The sequence below is a fragment of the Eriocheir sinensis genome, chromosome 8, assembly GCF_024679095.1.
Source record: "Eriocheir sinensis breed Jianghai 21 chromosome 8, ASM2467909v1, whole genome shotgun sequence".
Taxonomy (NCBI): Eukaryota; Metazoa; Arthropoda; class Malacostraca; order Decapoda; family Varunidae; genus Eriocheir; species Eriocheir sinensis.
In genome coordinates this window covers 16,975,023-16,992,928 of record NC_066516.1, presented here as the reverse complement: position 1 = coordinate 16,992,928, position 17,906 = coordinate 16,975,023, and positions in this window count along the sequence as shown.

The following is a 17,906-nucleotide window of genomic DNA, read 5'->3' as shown; positions in this document are numbered from 1 at the left end:
TGTGTGTCTTGGCCTCAGTGAAGGTGGCGACTGAATAGGAATACATGTGGGAGACAGTAGTAGTGAGTTGTGTGTCGGTAGGTAGGTGGGTAAGAAGGTACTTTGGCAGGCAGCCTCGCGTAAGGAGGTTGAATTATAGGCAGTTGCGCAGTCATCCAAACGAGTAAATGGTTAGGCAGGCAATTATACATGATGGGCGGTATTTTGCATCACCTTTTTTTTTCATCGGAGTAAATATTTCTAGGATGTCTTTCTAATTCTTATTCAGATACAGTTTCTGGTTGAAGAATGGCGACAGCAGATGACATGTATCATGCACACAGGAACTATGTGAACTTAACTATCCTTAGTTGTGTATTTCTTTCCTTATCGTTGTATGGCTGACCATATCAAGAAATATGAATGATATACATGCTATTTAGGTATGTTTTTTTTAGTCCAGAAACTTTAAATTTAGCTGAAGTTACGAATTTGTTTATAATTATATTTTTACTTCAATAGCCAAATACAAATCGATCGCCTGCTACGCTATGGATAGTTACAGAAAACCTAAACCTTCATTGCCTTTTACAAATAGTACACAGTCACGTCCAGATGCTCTTCCACACGCCCTTACCTGCTCGGGAGAGAATAAATGAGAGGGAAGGGCTGACTCGTGACCGCAGGGAGCCCCCACACACACCCACACCGCGGCTGCCGCTCCTCACGCCGCCGCTCCGTCAGGCAAACAATAATCCACACCCTACGGAGCCGTGACTCGCTCCCTAAACCCCTAATGGGCGGCCTGTGCTCGCCGGGAATCACTCACGGCAGCCCGGTGTGAAAACTCAGGTTCTTGCGGCCACAGGCGGGAATTACGACCGACGCCGCGGCTCCTTCCCCCCGTCATTCTTCTCACTCTTAGAGGTTTCTGTGGTCGCAAGGTGTAATAGACGCAACACCTACACATTGTTCCTGTCTTTGCACCAGGTATTCGGTGTTCATAGCCGGCGATGATACGTGGCGTGTGTGGCGTCCCATGGGGCTCACGTGGCCGAGGTGCCTATAGGGGGCTGAGGGGGGCTGAGAGGGGTGGGCCTTGTGGTTTTGGTGGTGGGGATGGTGGTAGAAATGGTCATGAAGGTGGAACATGTGGCGGTGGTGGTGTTCCTGCAATTATTCAGGGTATTTATTAATGTTGTAATGACTGTGTTGACGGTAATGGTAATGACGAGGGATTGGTACTGGTATTATTGTTGGTTATTAGACTATTTCTTGGAGAGTTTTCTGAGGAGTTATGTCGCTACATCATGATCTGGAAATGATGAAGAAATAAATATAGAGTAAATCGTACACTTGAGGTAGCTTCTGTATAACTTTGAATCTAATGCTCCTCGAAACTACATTTAATACTAAGCCCTTTTTTTTTTTTTTAGGGGCCCTAAATATGCCTTCTATTCTTGCTTGTGTCATCCAGTATATTCGTGTTATTCCTGAAGTACCAAACCACCTTATCTCTCAGGTGACCACTGTCCAGCGTGTTGCGTAGGTGTTCATTTGCCGACCTTTTTTCCTGAGAAGGGTAAACGGACAGCTGGCATGGATGGTGGGTGGGTGTCAGCTGCCGAGGATCGAACCGTGATGAAGGGAGGCGGTTGGGTGGATGTGGCGGTCAGCAGCCAGAGATATGTATCGCTTTTTTACCGTTGGTGGTGATCATTGTATTATTGTTGTTGATGACTGTGGTGTTTATCAGTAATGAGAAGAGTTGTGGTGGAGGTTTCTCTCGGAGTGGTGGTGTGTAATGGCTGCGTGGCATGGGATGGTTGGTGAAGGTTGACCGTCATGGTGGATGAGGCGGTGGTCTCGTGGAGGGAATGGTGTACAAACCTTACATTACACACTACTGCAGTACTTCATCTGTTTTAGTTTCCTCATACCACAAGTTTTTTTTTTCGCTCTTGTTTATATAAAGAAGTAATGAACATATCAAAAGTTAAGAATCATACGCCAAGTCTGCAGAAAAATGAAGATATGAGCAGAATGCATAACTATGAGAAGAGTCAAGTCATCGGCTTACCACTAAACACAGCGTGCGGTGCGAAGAATGGCTCGCAAGGAATGTGTGACGATGTTGATAGCTGTGTTTGTTGGTTTTCCTGAAGAAACACCCAGCCTCCCACCGCTTCAGCGAGGGAGCGGTGCATTAGGTGACTTTGATTGAAGAAGTTTGGAAAGTAAACGTATTACAAGATTCAGAGATGGCATCAGGAATACATGCTCTATTGCATAAGTACAAATAAAGTTTCTGACACTAATCAGAACTTAAAAGACAAAGGAAAATTGTATTGAGCCAACCTTCATCACGCCCGCAGAAGCAATACGCACGAGATGAAAACTGGTCTCTCTGTCCATATCAAGAGAAACTTTTCTTCCAGAGTGAAGAAATTTACAAAAAATTATAGTAATGGGAAATATTTAATCGATCATGTTTCCCTAGAACACCGTGAATTTGCACCAAAAAAAATGAGAAGACTTTTTTGACACGTGTCTGCCGGAAGTGCTGGTTGTAAAAATACTTGTCGGTTTATCATGGCGCGCCAGGCTGGGTAGAGTGTGACAGTCACCCTATTTCCGCAATTAGGTGGCAGGTAATGGCAGCAGAGCATTATGGCCAGCCAGCCGTGTAGCTCCTCGGCCTCAGCGCCCTGGCAGTGACACGGATGGACGGTCTGCTGCTGCTGGTGTGTTACAGAAGGCAAACTCGTGACAATATTCACTTTTTTCCAAGACTGATGTACAACCGTTATTCTTGGCTTATATCATCTAATGATAAATTGTTCCCAATGTAATGACCGAGGGTAAAAGCAATTATTTTGGTGACAATACGCAGTAGAATGAACTATCGTCGTCATCGACTTGTCTTCATCTCTCTTGATTTATCAACATACCCGCTTGCGTGTCAGTGCTCCTCCTCCTCTGCTGCAGCCGTGTCTTACGTCCCTTCTAGGGAGTTAAGCGGTACTGTGGCCAGCGTCTTCATGTATTTGTTTGATTTACGGTTATGGTTGGGAATACTAAATCATGCCACCATTTAAGAACCTAACAGAGAGGAGGGATTATATTTTCCCAGGTTTAGATAAATCCCTGATTCACTCCCGCCACTCATTTTGGAAGCTTTAGCTTTCTCGAAGCCCCCCAGGCGATGCATCAATTATCCTGCAGTGTATAACCTCCTCGCTCATGTAAGCCTTCCGATCAATTTCAGGTGATAAAATCTTATTTAAATGCTCGTCCCAGGTGAATCATTGTCTCCTGTTACTGGGCTTCCAGACTTAGACGGAGATAAGCTTATCGTAGGTCAAAATGTAATATTTACTCTGTATCTGCTGCGTATGAGGCACAGCCGGCGCGGCGTCATGGCTTCGCGGACCAGCATGCCTATACTGTGACCCCGAGGAGGCACTGAGGCGGCCTCTTTAGGGGTGAGTGAGGGGTAATGGGCCCGACTCTTTAGGTGTTTAGCAGAGGCTGTCAATCTGTTTGTATTTTTGACAATATTTCTTGAGTTTTAAGTGGAATTAAACTGTAAGGAAGATGTATAATGTTCAATAGCCGCAGCAATTGATGTATTTATTTTCGTAGATTTGATAGGAAAAATATTTATTAAGTTACATGTTGTGGGAGAAATCGGAAGAAAGAACTGATATATGGCAACGGCTTTTAAGATTTATTTTTTGCGTGCGTGTGTGTGTCAGTCTGTGTCATTCATGGGAAGCAGACACCAAACGGGTCTTGTGAAAAAGGCTGCAAGAAGGGAGGAGGTGATGGCTTTCGAACCAGCATGCAAATCTTCACCGTCTCTCAGATCTGCGATGATCCTCTCACTCGACCCTTCACTCCCTTCACCCCCTCATCCCTCCTCTTCCCTTCCATTTCCTCCCCTTCCATCACCTCCCTTCCATCCCCTGCCTCCCCCCTTCATCCCAATTTGCCAAGAGGAACACCTGAACGAAAGCGGAACGCCGGCCTCTGACACCACCTATCCACCTGGTGTTCCTTCATCCTCCACAGTCTCCATTCTCCGCGGCGCCTTGTGACTGGCCGTGTTGTCAGCTTTTCGATGCGTCTTTGTCGTCGGCTCCCTTTCCATCATCCACTTAGAACCCGAGCCAGGGGGAGGGGAGGCAGAGGTGCTGAAAAAGACGAGGCTGGTGGGAAGGCCGAGCGGCTCCCAGAAGCAGGCGACCCGCATAACCCCGACCGTTACGTCCGTTAAGCCGGTTTTGCGCTGGTTTCTCCGTTTCTCTTTTCCTTCTCTTCTTCCCGATGCGCGATATGGTTTAGTGATGGACGGGACTAAGCGCCTGGCTGGCTCTGAAAGTTTTATTTAATGTGACGCCGGTTACTTCCTGCCCCGGCCGTTGTGGAGGGACTCGGCGTGGGGTGGGGTAGCTTATTTGGCCTGTTTCGGGGCCATAAAGTAATATTTAATGTTAGGTCGTGCCAATGGCTTGACAACTCATCAATGGCGATTATAATCAACTTGTTTTACAGCGACAAGTTCATGTTTATCACCTCATTATATGTTTATGCTTCAGTTGTGGCCATAATCAGTAATAATAGAGTTAGGTGTATCGTCGTGGATCCTTTGTAACGCTCTCCTCCAGTCATTAGTTGTTGGAAATTTTCTAACATTAGTAACTTTTCTATCTATTTCCCTAGGTGTTAAGCAGCGCCTATAATGATGAGCCTGGCATCATTATAGACTTTTTGTGTACATAACTTTACTTTTGCTTATGGCTGATTCCTTGTGGCTGCAAAAGTAAAACGCAGCGTCCACTGACCACTCGTAAAGCCCCGATCATCCTCACCAAGAAGAGTGCTCATCAATCTTTTGTTGCAGCACGAGTGACTCTTTGATAGACTAACTTATTTTGCAAATATTTAAAAAAAACACAAAGTAATGAGCATAACTAAATCAATTTTGCTTTTTTATATATCACTTTTTTTTCAGGTAACCCACATTAGCAAGTTGTACACCATAAGCAGTTATAAACTTGTCTGTAAATTACGCATGTGGTTAAAAAAAAATTGATTGAAAGATCGACCTGGTGATGCTCATAGCACGCCATCAAAAAGCGTGACACCCTCGCCCAGTAAATGTGTACTCTATCTGCAACTTGCGTATATCCATGTCCCGAAATATCATAAAACAATACTTCTTTATAACCTTCCTGGTATGACTCAAAGCCACTTTTGTAATACAATTTCTTGTGTTGTATCAACTACTTGTTCAGTTGTTTTACCATCAACTGCTTGTTCAGTTGTTTTACCATCAACTACTTGTTAAGTTGTATTACCATCAACTACTTGTTAAGTTGTATTACCATCAACTACTTGTTCAGTTGTTTTACCATCAACTACTTGTTAAGTTGTATTACCATCAACTACTTGTTAAGTTGTATTACCATCAACTACTTGTTAAGTTGTTTTACCATCAACTACTTGTTCAGTTGTTTTACCATCAACTACTTGTTAAGTTGTATTACCATCAACTACTTGTTAAGTTGTATTACCATCAACTACTTGTTCAGTTGTTTTACCATCAACTACTTGTTAAGTTGTTTTACCATCAACTACTTGTTAAGTTGTTTTACCATCAACTACTTGTTAAGTTGTATTACCATCAACTACTTGTTAAGTTGTATTACCATCAACTACTTGTTCAGTTGTTTTACCATCAACTACTTGTTAAGTTGTTTTACCATCAACTACTTGTTAAGTTGTTTTACCATCAACTACTTGTTAAGTTGTATTACCATCAACTACTTGTTCAGTTGTATTACCATCAACTACTTGTTCAGTTGTTTTACCATCAACTACTTGTTAAGTTGTTTTACCATCAACTACTTGTGCAGTTGTTTTACCATCAACTACTTGTTAAGTTGTTTTACCGTTCTCATGGCAGGTTCCATTGTATACCAATTGCTCGTTATATTATTTACTTCTTCAGGTGTTTTGGCGACTTATTTGAATTTGTATGATATCTACATATATTATTATTTATAGACATATTATATATTTATCAGGCATTTGTATTTGCTTTTGTTATTTGCAATTTTACATTCATGAGACTTTCCACCCGAGTTGATTACACGGTCGGTCACTCCGACGGCCTAAGCATTGGAAGAGTTGCCACCCAGTATGGACTTGTAAGTCAGTCGTGTTTGTATATTATTGACTACCTGGTGCTACGGGCTAGGGTTGAGTGTTGTACTGAACCTATGAAGGTAAGAAAGGCTATGTTATGTAGTATAATGTACAATGGTTTGTTATGTGGCTTGGCTAAGCAGTGGTGTGTTGTGCTCTCACGGTTCTCGGATGGTATTTTATATACATGAGTGTACTGCATATAATCGTCGGGTATATGTTGTTTGTGATATTACGTTTTTGGAGTTCTTGCCATGCTGTCAATAGCTTATAAGTTGTACTGCCTGCAGTGAAGTGACACAGCCGTTTGAGTGTGTGTCAGTGTGTATGTTCTAATGTGTTGACGGTATATTTGAGTTGTGCTGCTATGAGGGTTTATAATTTTTCTTTTTAGGCATTTAGAGTTATTGTAAGCTTAGTTAGTTGACTGCTTGCAGGACCAGTTGTTAGTGTACCGTCCCCTGCCACTCTGCCGTGACTGTTGTGATGTGACACGCCTGTTTGCGTGCTCTGGCACTCCGTGCATGTGCCTGATCTTTAGTGTTCATCATCCGGGGACTGGCAGTGTTGTAAGTGTATTTATTTGAGATTTCCTTACTCGTGTTGTATGTGGCTATAGTTCAGCTTGTAATTGTTTTCTTTACCGAAGTTAACTTCATATTTGCTAATGTTTGCATATTTTATCATGGTGTTATATTTATATGACTTAGGTTCTAGTTGTGGCTCTTATTATGGGTGGTTCTGCCTTTTGGTTTCGTTACCTCAACAGGTTGAAATAATTTATATGAATAAACTGCATTGCAACATGCTGACCTTATACATAGGAATACATAGGAAGAACAGAAACCAGAAGACATGTCGGTCTATGGCGAGGGTGTCTGTTTACTACCGCTACTACTAGTAAACTACGTGTGGTAGGACAGGATAGAATAGATGAAGGCTCCCTTGCAAATGTGCAAATGTGCAAATATACCCTTGACCGGTGAAAGAACTATCCCAACAAATAGGCACGTCATCAGGTCTTAATACAACAAACGCTCTTATCTACCTACACATGATCGAATCTCTCTACCCGTCCCTTTCACCTTGACCCTTTGATGAGCGATAGACACAGTGTTCACCCACGCGGCGTCTCTTCGGGAGGCTGGATGGTATGGGCTGCGTGTCTAATCAAGCCCGGAAACCAGATAAAAAAGTGCATATAATGAAGAATCAATGGCGAGAATTGATTAACTGAACAGGCATGGGCTGACGAGACTTTCTCCTACGCTAATCTCTCGTCGTTGATTGAACGTTGAATCGAAAGGTGATGATTCAGGTAACGGTGTGTGCGTGAGGGGTGGGGGGATCTGTGTGTGTGTGTGTGTGTGTGTGTGTGTGTGTGTGTGTGTGTGTGTGTGTGTGTGTGTGTGTGTTAGGTGAACACAGCAGGAAGGAACCTCCACACACGTCACCTGCAGGCTTGCCTCATTAGGGCCACACACACCTGCCCCGCGCCGCCCTTGCTGGCCGACCTGCACGCCTCGGCGGTGGGCGGCGGAAGTTGAATTGTAATGATGCTTGTGGCCTATGTCATTATCCCCCCCCCCCCTCCCAGACAAGCCCTCACCCTGCCGCCTACACTCGCTACTCACCCTCACTCACTCACTCACTCACCCCCTCATGCTCACCCACTCACGTAATGATGCTTGTGGCTTATGTCTTTATCCCTCTTGCCTCACTGATCTGCAATTCACCACCGACACTCATCACTCACCTTCGCTCCTTCACTCACGCGCACTCACGCTAGCTCCCTCATATGGTCTTATATTATTGCTATTATCGTCATTATTTTGCCATTTTACTTCATCACTCTCACCATCTTATTCATTATTTTCTCACCACTCACATTGTCTCCCTCCCCCTGACTCCTGCACGTAGTTAACTTCATCATCTTTATCAACAACCGGTTTGGCTTTATCACAATCTAATATATATCACCATTATTGTCATCTCATCTTTTCCTTCTAATGTTTCTCTCTCTCTCTCTCTCTCTCTCTCTCTCTCTCTCTCTCTCTCTCTCTCTCTCTCTCTCTCTCTCTCTCTCTCTCTCTCTCTCTCTCTCTCTCTCTCTCTCTCTCTCTCTCTCTCTCTCTCTCTCTCTCTCTCTCTCTCTCTCTCTCTCTCTCCCCCCACCCCCCACCCTGACGTGGACTTGAACAACTAACACCATCAACAAGAGCCTTTCCGGTCACTCCACCATCACTATCACCATCACCATCACACCACTCACTCCCCTCACGCTCACTCACCCAAGCTTCTGCTTCACCCAGACTCTAGTCATCATCATTATCCTCACCACCAGCCCGTCTCACCGTATCACTATCATTATCATCATCTCACCACTCACTTTTCCCATCATCACTCACTCATGGTCACTCCTTTCTCACCTGGACTCGATTCACCTCCTTTATTAGCCTCACCTGCAGTCCGTTCCAGTGGCTCATTATCATCAGCAATAGCAGCAGCATCTCTAGGCAACCAACAGCCAACAGCAGCTCTGCGGTCACCATCATCACCATAACGTAACCAGTGCTGCTTTGGTCATGATTTCCCCGAAGTCACCCTTTTCCTCATTAGTGTGGGCGTCTTCCTCAATCGAACTCACCACAAACTAAGCCACAATTGCGTGTAATGCCTCTCACTCTGCCACTTCCTCCAACGCTCCCCAACCTTGACCATCTTGGAGCTCTAGTTTGCCTCCTTGTCAGTCACTCCGTCCGCCAGCCACTCCGCCAGCCAGTCAGTCATTCAGTCAGTCTCCCTGGTCCGTTTGGTGGGTTTTGGTGCTCTTCTCTTCTGAATTATTAGTGTATAGGCTCTCCCTTAGTTATGATCCTTGCACATTCACTGCCACTCCCCTTTGTTATTTGGCAGAGCAAATTTATATCTAGTAATCTCCCCTGGCCTGTTTTTTCACCACTTATGTCACTTAGATGCCTTATTTTACGCCTCCTTACCGTACTGACTCTTCGTATCACACCCACGCCACGAAACACACACCCACGCCACCAAACACACACCCACGCCACCAAACACCCACCCACGCCATTTGTCTCATTCATTTCATTTAATCTTCCATTGATGTATATTTTCAGCTCTAGGGCTGCCTGGTACTTCATGAAATAAACCGTTTATTATTATTATTATTATTATTATTATTATTATTATAAACACCCACCCACGCCACCAAACACACACCCACGCACCCAAACACACACCCACGCCACCAAACACACACCCACGTCACCAAACACACACCCACGCCACCAAACACCCACCCACGCACCCAAACACACACACACGTTACCAAACACACACACACGCCACCAAACACACACCCACGCCACCAAACACACACCCACACCCACGCACCCAAACACACACCCACGTTACCAAACACACACACACGCCACCAAACACACACCCACGCCACCAAACACACACCCACGCCACCAAACACACACCCACGCCACCAAACACACACCCACGCCACCAAACACACACCCACGCCACCAAACACACACCCACGCCACCAAACACACACCCACGCCTCCAAACACACACCCACACCTGCCTTCCCTACACAAGACTCGCAGCACCTTCGTAATGGCCTCTCAAACAACGTTCATCCTCAGGTCATCATTTTTCTTGTCATGCCATCTTTCCTTTTTTATTTCCTCGTGCTATACAATTTTATCTTTATCCTTAGAAGATTTAAAATGACTCGTTGCTTTTAGTTCCGGGGCAGGCAACATTTTTCCTTATAAATTCATAACATTGTTGCATCGTATTTTGTTGTATGGTTACATATACTCTGATTTCGCGTCAATGAGAATGAAATTAAAAGTGTCTTCATGAAAACCACGGCTCAGTCTGGAGAGTTATGGCCATCGCGTCGCGTAAGGATCAGTCTATGTACATTTGTGTGTGTGTGTGTGTGTGTGTGTGTGTGTGTGTGTGTGTGTGTGTGTGTGTGTGTGTGTGTGTGTGTGTGTGTGTGTCCGTGAAAAAGAGTTGAATATGTGCCCGTGGGGGGTAGGGATAGATGGGGACTGTAGGTGGGTGGTGAGAGGAGATGGGTGGGTGGTGGGGTAGGTGGGCGGGTGGGTGGATTTGGGTGTGGGTGGGTGGGGATGGTTTATGACGCTGAAGAGAGGAAGGGAGCCAAGAAGAAACAATACTGGGATTAAAAGCCTTTGATATAAAAGCTAACTTACAAACACATAAAGAAGAGCGCTGAGGTCAAACCAACGGAAACTCCCAGCACATGATCCTCTTGAGATTTTTTTATTTATTTATTGAGATCATAAATTCTTCGTCTCTACCTGGCCTATTTATGTGATGGCTGGGATGATAAAGTATAATCGGTCCCAGATATCCATGTGGGCCTCTTATACTTATTTGGTGTTATACATATATATATATATATATATATATATATATATATATATATATATATATATATATATATATATATATATATATATATATATATATATATATATATATATATATATATATCAGTTTTTTGGCTATTCATAAGTATACCCTCTAATACTCATGTTAATACTGATCCTGATGTTTGATTTTGTCTCTCTTTGCCTATAGGTGGTTCATTTTGGTGCTATAAGTCTTTTTGTTTACCTGCATTGTTAGTTCAAATGTTTTTAATGACTCTTACTTATAACACCACCTCTCCTCCCGAAATTGACCCCTTTTTCGGCCACCTCTTTGGATTCTTTTTTCGGAGCAGCCAGTAGCGGGCTTTTTTTATTATTGTTTCTTTTTTTTGTGCTTTTGAGATGTCTCCTTTGTTATAAAAAAAAAAAAACACATCTTAAAGCATATTAGACTTCATCCTCACCTTTCATCCTGATTAGTGCACTTTCCTCCATTTATCAACTCCATATCTAACCCTCGTCCTCATCTCATCTATTTCACCTCAAACACAACCTCCCTCCACCTCACTTGCACCTCTACCTCTCTCACCCCTCACTCCTCCAGCCCACCATTGCCAGATTATCGTACTCGGACCATAGTATTTACCGGTTTCTAACGCCTAACTTTTGCCAAGAGACATCAGGATCTAACTCTTTTAATGATAACTATAAATCAGTTTCGTTTTGGGGACCAGAAGACAGTTTTGGGGTTGGAAATCGGGAAATATGAGAAACTGAGTACGACAATCTGGCAACGTTGCTCCAGCCTCAACAACCCACGTGCATCGCCAAACTACATCTCTCATCCATCATCATAAACATCTCCATTGCACCTCGGTATTGTTTTATATGCCTTTCTCCCTCCGTCTTGGCTCCCACACATCATCACCCCGCCATCACCAGTGTGCCCCCCTCACCACCACCACCCCCACCACCCTCGCTCATCACCCCCTCGCCACGGATACAATATGCCGCAATTTCCTCAGCGGAAGAGATAAATCGATCGGCCGTTGAGCATCTTGACGTGTTGACGCTAAATAAGGTGCGATAGGATGCTGCATGCCGCCACTGCCTCCCCCCCCCACCCCTCGCCTCCGTTGCCCCCTCCCCCCCCCTCTCCCCTTATCTTCCCTCCCTTCGCTTCACCTCACCCCAACTCATACACACGTATATATTCCATCACTTAGCAAATGGCAAATTATCTATATATAGTGAGATTTTTTTACCGATTATCAAACGTTTAAGTTGCTCTGTGTGTGTGTGTGTGAGAGAGAGAGAGAGAGAGAGAGAGAGAGAGAGAGAGAGAGAGAGAGAGAGAGAGAGAGAGAGAGACTTTCTTATATAATCTGGCTATACAATATAAAACTAAATTATAGAAATTACTTATTTTACGTGTATGGCTGAATTCAGCTGGAATATAGTTTTTTTCTGTTTAATATCTTGTATGTTTAAATTATTTTATGGTAGAATTTTGTAGGTGATGTTAAAGTTTCTGAAGATGTCCTTTATCAGATGAAAAGTTTATCTACTCTCTTGTTATTGCATTATCGACAACTTAAGATAGCACATGCTCATGGAATTGTCTCAGGCTAAGACAAAACTGTTGCATACATAATGAAGTTGAAAACTAAAAGTTTTTTTCTTTCTTTCAGATATGTGGGACAACATCAGCCTCTGCCGGATTACAGGTAAATGAGTATTTTAATTTTCGTACTGTTTCTGTGTGTGTGTGTGTGTGTGTGTGTGTGTGTGTGGGTGTGTGGTGGTGGTCTATGAATGCAGCTTAAAGGAAACACGACGTTCCCTCCGTCCGCTGCTTCATCTTGCCACCAGCACGCAGCACCGGCAGGTCGAGGCGTTCACTGGGGCGTCGTGGATCTTGGAAGCGAGTTTCTGTCGAAGTTTGATTTCCTGTTTAAATGTTGGGAAGTTGTGGCCGCGCCGAGAAGACGTCTGAGAGCCACGACGGGAAGGGGACACTCTTGGCTGGACGATGCGAGTCCTGGATGGCATTCAGGACCGAGAATACTTTTGTCTCTTAGTCGTGTACTTGCATGAAGACACTTTTTCGTTCATGTATATTTGCCGCTACACGAACAAACAAACCACGCCACTATCTTTTACCTCTCGCAAGAAAAAGAAAGACCCAGCTTGATGCTCCGTAAGCCGGTTTTCCTTTTGTTTTCCCTCTCACTCCATACAAAAGGCAGGATATTTGAGGCTTTGTCTTACCTGTCGGCAGCGTGTTGGCGGCAGTGTGTTGGTGTCATGAGAAAACAGCCTTTTAAAACATGGAGTGAAGGCTGACACAGGATAAAGGAGGAGGAGGAGGAGGAGGTCGAGTGTAGTAGGAGTAGGAAGAGCAGGAGAAGAGGAAGGTCAAGATGAGACGTGTGTGTGTGTGTGTGTGTGTGTGTGTGTGTGTGTGTGTGTGTGTGTGTGTGTGTGTGTGTGTGTGTGTGTGTGTGTGTGTGTGTGTCAATTGTTTTGTACGTTGTTTGTGAGTGTCCATGTGTATCTGAGTTATTACATGGAATAAATCTAACCAAAAACAAACATAATCAAGTGCACAGACACACACACACACACACACACACACACACACACACACACACACACACACACACACACACACACACACACACACACACACACACACACACACACACACACAAATATAGCCAGGCCTTCGTAAACAGGGTAATTGAAGTAACGCAAAATGTACACTTCCCCACTTTCATACCGAATTTTCTACCATTCTGGATATTTAGACTAGGAAGCTTATTTAGAGGAGGAGGAGGAGGAGGAGGAGGCTGTGCTTTGTAGGTGTACAGCTTGTGTGACTCCCCTTCCTTCCTACCTCCCTTCTACCTACCTACCTACCAACCTCCCTTTTTACCTGCCTACCTGCCTACCTTTCAGTCGTGGAGGCGTATGTGTGTTGGCTTCGCGTGGAGTAACTTGTGTGTTTGCTCATTTGTATGCCTGAGTGTGTGCCTGAGTGTGTGCCTGCGGTGGGGCGGTGGTGGTGTGTCAACATATGTACTTTGGCCTGTTTGTGCTTGCTTGTTTGCGCTAGTATGTGTACAACCATTAGCCGGTTAGCGAAAGTGTGAACCTCTACTCCCCGCTGCCTCAGTGTGTGCATGATGTTATTATTATTATCATGCTAGCTGTTGTGTTTTGTTTTTCCCTTTATTTGCTGCCTCCGTCGTTTTGGTCGTTTCGGATGCTTTATTGTTTTTTTTTTTATTATTGTGGTTTTCTGGATATTTCGATAAATAATGAAACTGTGTGTGTTTGTGTGTGTGTGTGTGTGTGTGTGTGTGTGTGTGTGTGTGTTTTCGTGTGCCTGTTCGTCTGTTTATTTGTGTTTGTTTATTTGTACGTTTTGCTCCCCGCGTATTTTTGTTTTGTTTATCTATTCGTTCATATATTCGCCGGAAAATAGAACGCGACTAACGAAAAAGCATCACGCGGCCGCCAGACTTGAGCCGTATTGATCACTGCGAAAGCCAAATATATCGGCTTCTGCAACAAGGACAAATAGCGCCGTAGGGAGGGAGGAATGGCGGGGGGGTAGCGATGAGTGTATAGGCCGGGTTAGGGTGGACAGGGAGGAGGCAGGCTTGGGGGGGAGGGAGCAGTGAGGGTGATTTTGAGGGTGGGGGAGTGGGGGGCTTAGGGCTGAGTTTGGCTTGAGTCGTCAGGGCCTTCCCGACGCCACTCACCCACCACCACCAACGATGATAATTGTGGTGCTAGTGTTGCTGATGCTGCTACTACTGCTACTACTGTTACTACTATTACTACCTCTACTTCTTCTCCTTCATCTGCTTCTCCCTCTTATTATCCCCTCTTTTTCTTCTCTTTCTTCGTTTTCTTCTTCTTCTTCTTCTCCATTTTTCTTCTTCTTCTTTTTCTTCTTCTTCTTCTTCTTCTTCTTTTAACAACAAAAGGGCTGGATAAGTGGCTATAAATAACAACAACAACAACAACTACTACTACTACTACTACTACTACTGATAATAATAATAATAATAATAATAATAATAATAATAATAATAATAATAATAATAATAATAATAATAATAATAATAATAATAATAATAATAATAATAATAATGTTTCTACCACTAATATATTACACTATTAAGGTCTATGATCCTCTTAATGTTTTTATTGTTGTTGTTACTGCTGCTACGGTTGATGCTGCTACAACGACTGGCTCTGTTACTACTGGCTCTGTTCTACTACTACTACTACTACTACTACTACTACTACTACTACTACTATTACTACTACTACTACTACTACTACTACTACTACTACTACTACTACTACTACTTTTTTTTCTCTACTACATAAAAGATACCTCCACCCATGTTTATTTTCCTGACACATAATCATGGAGGGCTACTACTATTACCACTACTACTACTACTACTACTACTACTACTACTACTACAACTATCACTGTTACTACTAATACTAATACTAATACTACTACAGCTACTACTACTACTACATTTTTCAATACCACATTCGCCTCAGCATCATCAAGACGCGACTACAAGCAGAAAAGTTTTAATTTAAAAAAGAAAAATATAAACTGCGGCTTGATAGTAAAGGAAGAGAGGAAGTGAAAGTTTGCTAACGAGCTGAAAATATGACTAGGCTGTGGAGGTAATGGTGATGGTGGTGATGGTGGTGGTGGTGGTGGTGGTGGTGGTGACGGCGGTTGGTTGGGAGGAGAAAAGAAATCAATAATGTAACACCAGGAATCCTAAGAGAGAAAAGAGAGTGAGGCTTTTTCCGAGAACTGGCCGGGCTGGGCTACCTCAAAACTAACACACACACACACACACACACACACACTCTCTCTCTCTCTCTCTCCCCCTCTCTCTCTCTCTCTCTCTCTCTCTCTCTCTCTCTCTCTCTCATTTTCGCACTATTTTTTTTTTTTTTCATTTTAACGAAGAGGAGTATTGATCTGGAAGAGGCTTTTGACGAAGGTAATGATGGTGATGGTTGTGATGACGGTGACGAGGCAAGGTTTGGGTAGCTAGGGTGATGGTGATGCTGTCTGGGACTGGTACTGGTGTTGGGGATGATGGAGATAATGATGATGCTGATGGTGAATGAGTGATAAAAGCGCCGCTGGTGATGGGTCGTCGCTGAAATGAGGGCAATATAAAAAATGTTCTTGGTGGTGGTGCAGGAAATGGGAGAAAGTGTCGGCTTCTTGGTGGTGGATTCATGAGTCACCTCCTACATATTTTTTTTTCCTCCGAGGGTGGAAAAAAGTGGAAGGTTGAGGTATTATAAGGCAGGAGTGGTGATGTACTGCTTTCAACATGAATGGAGGGAGGACTGGATTTTCAATGGATATTTTTTTCATAGTTGCGAAACATAAGTTATATGAGGTTTGGGAAACTAATTATAGGCTATATCGTAAGAAAGTTAAACATTATAGAAGTAGCAGTGATAGCTGTAGTAGCAGTAGTAGTAGTAGTAGTAGTAAGAAAAGTATAAGTAAAAAAATCATGGAAGTGGTCGTTGTTATAGTGAGGGAGGCACTATCGATAAGTCAACCACACGGATAGCAGTGGTGGTAATAATAGTAGTAGTAATGGTGATGGTGACGGTGATGGTGATGGTGGTGGCCAGAGACGGAGGGCTGTGGCGGCGGCGGAGGCAGAGAGGCAGAGTGAAATAATCAATATCTGCCCGAGGCTCCCTGAGTCACCCGGTTCAATACAGCGCCCAGCCTCCCCGCCCTCTGACCCGCCCAAACCCAGCCACCCAGCCACCCACCCACCCATCACCACCACCACCCAGAAACACCCACCCACCTCCCCTTATGCCTAATCTCAGTCTGTGCCTCAACTTTCTGTGCTGCCATATACATCCTCATTCTCATCCTCATCCTCTCTTTATGTCACCCACCCACCCACCCACCACCACCAACCCAAATCACCCACCTCCCCTCACGCCTAATATCAGTCCGTGCCTCCAACTTTCTGTACTTTCATTTTCATCCCCATCCTCCTCCTTTTCTTTATGGCGCTTCCTTTTTTAGCACTTGAGGAAGACAAGGAGGAAGAGGAAAAATAGGAGGTTTAGAAGGTGTTAGGATACATGACTCGTGGCATTGCTTCGCCTGAGTCTCAAGAAACTCCTTGTCAAAGATCTAACAATGAAAAGTATTGATTAACATGAAAGGTATTGATTTTCAGTTTTCTTTTGCTTCTTTTTTTAGTTTCCTTCTGCTTTGTTTCATCATTCTTTTACTCGTCATAGTTATAGCAGTGAGTTTAGTGTGACTTTTGTACGAAGGTATAAATTAGTCTCTCTTTATACTCTTTGCTTATTAGTGTTCCTTTTCTCTTCTCTGTGGTGGGCGTCTCGTGTCTGTGGTGAAGCTTCCTTTTGTGGGTCGTGGCTCTACCGTGGGAAGCGTCCTCGGGTCTCCTCGCCTCACCCTTTCTTTCCTTCCATAATCGATAACGGGAAAAAAAACAGAATTGATCTCTAGCACAATTTCCGTCTATTCGAAGGCCCACGACCACTAGCAGCACCCTAAGGATAGTCAGTCAGCTCATTTTAGTCAGTCTACTACTACTACTACTACTACTTCTACTACTACTACTACTACTTTTGCACGATTTCCACCATCATCACCACACAGTACCATTCCCCTCTACATAGGCTTTGCTCTGATCTCTGTGGTCTCTCCTTTTCTATACCTTACTTCCTCCTATGTTTCGCTGTCTACCATATCGTCTGCTTTTATCTCCTTCCTTTTCTGACAAATGCCTACCCATCCTCATGCCCTTCCATACCTCTCCCTCTTCCTGCTATAGTTCAATTTTCCGTTCTCTTTCTTTTCTTGCCTTCTTAATTTAGTTTACTACCATAGCATTCCATTCTGTGCCCTTCTCCCCGTTATCCAATGTACCATAACACATACCAATACCATACCAGTGTACCATACCACCTAATTCTCCTTTCTTTCTCACCTTTCCCTACCTTCCTTATTTTTTTAACCGGCCTCCTATCCTCCTTCTTACCTTTTTTTTCTTTCCAATCCTATCCATCCTTTATTACCCATTCCTTATCCACTCTTTATTTTGCCCATCGATCCTCCGTAATACCTTGTCTTCCCCTTCCCTTCCTGCCATCCCTTACCCTGCCTTCCCTCCCTGCCGCTCCTTAACACGTAAGTGAGGA